The 4,320-nt window shown below is 44.6% G+C and overlaps 1 long non-coding RNA gene across 1 annotated transcript in view; it reads left to right on the forward strand.

The window, feature by feature from the left end:
* Positions 1–4,131, forward strand: part of LOC110271384 — a 19,644-nt gene extending 15,513 nt beyond the window's left edge. Inside the window, exon 3 of the long non-coding RNA XR_002362076.1 lies at positions 3,888–4,131. This is a non-coding gene — a long non-coding RNA (uncharacterized LOC110271384). The remainder of the gene's footprint in view (positions 1–3,887) is intronic.

The raw sequence follows: 4,320 nt of genomic DNA on the forward strand, positions 1-4,320 counted from the left end.
CTTCTATAGAGAATATTTTTCACCAAGGTATAGTGTTGTGCTTCCCTCCGGATTTTCTTGGCCTCCTTCTCCTCCTTTGGGAGGATGTCGAATTTCAGGTATTCGACCAAGGGGTTCATCCATCCGAGGTTTAACCCGACCACTTCAAAGACTTCTTGTTTGTCTTCCATTTTTACCACTGAAGGTTCCTGGAGAGTTTCTTGGATCAGGCTTCTGTTATTTTCCCCTGGCTTGGTACTTGCTAACTTGGATAGGGCGTCTGCTCTGCTATTTAGGTCCCGAGTTATGTGCGTGACCTCGGTTTCTGCAAAACGCCCAAGGTGCTCCAGAGTTTTTTCCAAGTATCTCTTCATATTTGGGTCTTTTGCCTGATATTCTCCACTTATTTGGGAGGTCACCACTTGAGAGTCACTGTATACCATTACCTTTGTAGCACCGACTTCTTCTGCCAGCTTCAATCCTGCAATCAAGGCTTCATATTCTGCCTGATTATTTGAAGCTGGGAACTCAAACTTGAGGGAGACCTCTATCTGGGTTCCCCTTTCATCTACCAATATTATGCCTGCGCCGCTTCCTGTTTTATTGGAGGATCCATCTACGTAGAGTTCCCATGTAGTTGGTTTATCCTCTTGATCCCCTGCATATTCCGCAATGAAGTCGGCGAGGCATTGGGCTTTAATCGCCGTCCGAGTTTCGTACTTCAAGTCGAATTCGGAGAGCTCGATTGCCCATTGAACCATTCTTCCTGCAACATCCGTCTTTTGGAGGATTTGCTTCATGGGTTGGTTCGTGCGGACTCTTATTGTGTGAGCTTGAAAGTAAGGCCGTAGCCTTCGAGAGGCTATTACTAAGGAGTAGGCAAACTTCTCTAATTTGTGATACCTTAGCTCAGGGCCCTGTAGAAATTTACTCATAAAATAGATTGGGTGTTGACCGTCCTCGTCTTCTCTTATCAAGGCTGCTGAGACAGCCTTGTCTGCCACGGATAAGTATAGGACGAGGTCTTTTCCGGCTGCAGGTCGGGTCAAAATAGGAGGTTGGCTCAAAAACTTTTTGAACTCTTGGAACGCCTCCTCGCATTCGGGAGTCCATTCAAACTGGTGTCCCTTTCTCAATAGGGAGAACAGTGGAAGGGATCTTAGTACATTGGCTAGCCATGTTGGATACTTGACTTTTCTGATGAAACCGGCTTCTAGGAGCGCTTGTACTTGCTCCTCTACTATTAGAGCTCGCTCTGGGCCGAGCTTGCGTCTTCGTTGTTGTATAGGTCGAGATCCCGAGTAGACCGAAAGCTTGTGGGACATGAGCTCGGGATCTATCCCAGGCATGTCGGAGGCCTTCCAGGCGAAGAGATCGGAATTATCTCTTAGGAGCTTGGTCAACCCTTGTCTTAGGGTTTCCCCTAGGTTGGCTCCTATGTGAGTGTTTTTTCCTTCCTCTTCGCCGACCTGAATCTCCTCGATTTTTCCCCCGGGCTGGGGTCGCAGCTCTTCTTTGATCCTTGCTCCACCGAGCTCTATTGTGTGAACTTCTTTGCTTTTTCCTCTCAGGTTTAGGCTTTCATTGTAGCATTTCCTTGCTAGCTTCTGATCTCCCCTCACCGTTGCTATCCCCGCTGAGGTCGGGAATTTCATGCAGAGGTGGGGTGTCGATACCACCGCTCCGAGTCGATTAAGGGTAGCTCTGCCGATTAAAGCATTATAGGCCGAACCCACGTCGATGACTATAAAGTCTATACTCAGAGTCTTTGTCTTCTCCCCCTTTCCAAAGGTGGTGTGGAGGGGCAAAAATCCTAGTGGCTTTATTGGCGCGTCGCCTAATTCGTACAAGGTGTCGGGGTAGGCCCTTAACTCTTTCTCATCTAACCCTAGTTTGTCGAAAGCGGGCTTGAAGAGGATGTCCGCCAAGCTTCCTTGATCTACTAGTGTTCTGTGTAGATGGGCATTTGCCAGGATCATGGTGATTACCACTGGGTCGTCGTGCCCAGGGATTATTCCTCGCCCATCTTCCTTTGTGAATGAAATGGTTGGAAAGTCGGAGGACCCCTCTTCGATCTGGTAAACTCTTTTGAGATGTCTTTTACGAGCCTTCTCTAAGACCATTGACTAGCCCCATGATGACTGCTTCGGTGGGCAGGTCTTGAATCTCCAAACATGCTTTGTTGAACCTTTACACATAGGCCCGTAAGGACTCCCCGACCTCCTGTTTTATTCCCAGGAGACTTGGTGCATGTTTTACTTTGTCTTTCTGGATGGAGAACCTCATCAAGAACTTTCTTGAGAGGTCTTCAAAACTGGTAATTGACCTCGGAGGGAGGCTGTCGAACCACTTCATCGCTGCTTTTGATAAGGTTGTCGGAAAAGCTTTGCATCGCGTAGCGTCAGAAGCGTCAGCCAGATACATCCGACTTTTAAAGTTGCTCAGATGATGCTTTGGATCGGTGGTTCCGTCGTAGAGGTCCATATCGGGGCTTCTAAAGTTTCTCGGAACTTTTGCCCTCATTATGTCCTTGCTAAAAGGATCTTTCTCTCCTAAGGGAGAATCTTCTCTATCGTCGTGGGAATTCCGACCTTTGAGGGAGGATTCTAGCTTTAAGAGTTTTCTTTCTAACTCTTTTCGTCGCTCCATCTCCTCTTTTAGGTTCTTTTCGGCTTCCTTTTGTCGTTCCCGTTCCTGTTCTAGCTGCTCGAGGCGACTGTGGATTAATCCCATAAGCTCACTTGTGTGGGAGGGTCCTTCTTTTTCTGATTCGCGCCCCTCCGAGGAATTCACCTTCGGATTTTTGATTCCGGAGGTGCCTTCCCTATGTTGATCATTGGCTTCCTGATGAAGGGTCTGGTCTGCCTCATTGTTTCCAGTGTTCAAATTCTCTTGTTCAGAATCTGTCTCCACATGACCCTCTTCAGGGGATCTATCCGCCATCACTGGTTGATCTCTCGGGTCCCCGGCAACGGCGCCAATGTTACGATGGGTAACCGGAGATTAGTGGGTTGGATGGCGTTGGTTGGCCCAAACGTATGAAGGAGGTGGCCTTCGAGTGGACCTGGTACTCGGTGTTCCTCCGTCCGACTTGTACGTGAGAAGGAATGGGGGGTGGTACCTGCAAAGACACTCCGATGCCTAAGTTAGCAAGAGTGTGAGCAGGTTAGAGAGTATTGGAACTTAGTGATACCTGAATGGTGTCAGTGTATTTATAGTGGTGAACCAATAACCACCGCTGAAGTAGTGCCACCTTTTTAGGCGGATAACCGTTCCCATATCTTAGGGAGGTTAAGATGTGGCTCTATGAAGTGGTTAGAGAGTTTTTAGGGGCAGTTACTCATTCGAATGGGTGTTATCTGCCAGCTAACCCTCGTATCCGACTTCTTTGGAGCAGGTCGTGTTTAGTACCGACTTCTGGGATGAAGGCTGGTACTGGAGGAGGGCCAACCCTTTGGGTTGGGCTTCTTTGCTTGGATCCTGGGCCCTATTTATTGGGTCAGGGTATGAACAATATATATATATTAGAGCAAGGATCGATCCAGATACAAAATCAGAAATTGAATCACCTGAAATTATGCAACTCTTCACACACAACTACTACAATGACCACCACAATTTCATTCATGATTAGTCACCATTGGTTCCCAGAAATTTCTTTCAATTAGAGACAAACTTGATGAAATAAATTTTCTTAACTGGCAGCAACTTGCTCTCTTTACAATAGGATCAAATGATTTAGAAGATCATCTAAAAAACAATACAATTTCAACAATATATGATTTTGAATCAGATTGCCATTCAAATACATTGTACAAAACCTATAACTACTGAAAACTTCATGACAATCTCCTCATTACCTAACTCCTTCAATCCATAGATGACTCAGTTCAAAACAAAAATGATAGAGTTTGGAACAAGATGCAAGACTATTTTGTAAAATTTTTGAAGATGAAGATCAAACAATTGAAAATAGAATTAAAGAACATCCAGAAAGCAGGTTCATTTTGAGGATATTACTGATGGATTGAGTGAGGAATATGTAACATCTTATTGATATATATGCAAGAGTAGTATTGTTTCTTTCTCATGAAATCATGCTTGAAAAATTTTTAAAAAATCTGATATTGGCATCATCCAATCAAATTTTACATAAACTAGCTTTCAATATAACAATAGAAGTACTGAAAAAGGTTGTGGCAGATCTTTTAGAGAAGAAAAATTAAATTAAAATTCCTCAAATCGATCATAATGTCAAGTTTGTGATAGATTTGGTCACGTAACATTATCTTATTTTCACATATATTGGATAAAAGCTTTCAATCTTCAAATGGATCAAAT

Source organism: Arachis ipaensis, chromosome B04 (genome assembly GCF_000816755.2).
Source record: "Arachis ipaensis cultivar K30076 chromosome B04, Araip1.1, whole genome shotgun sequence".
Lineage (NCBI taxonomy): Eukaryota > Viridiplantae > Streptophyta > Magnoliopsida > Fabales > Fabaceae > Arachis > Arachis ipaensis.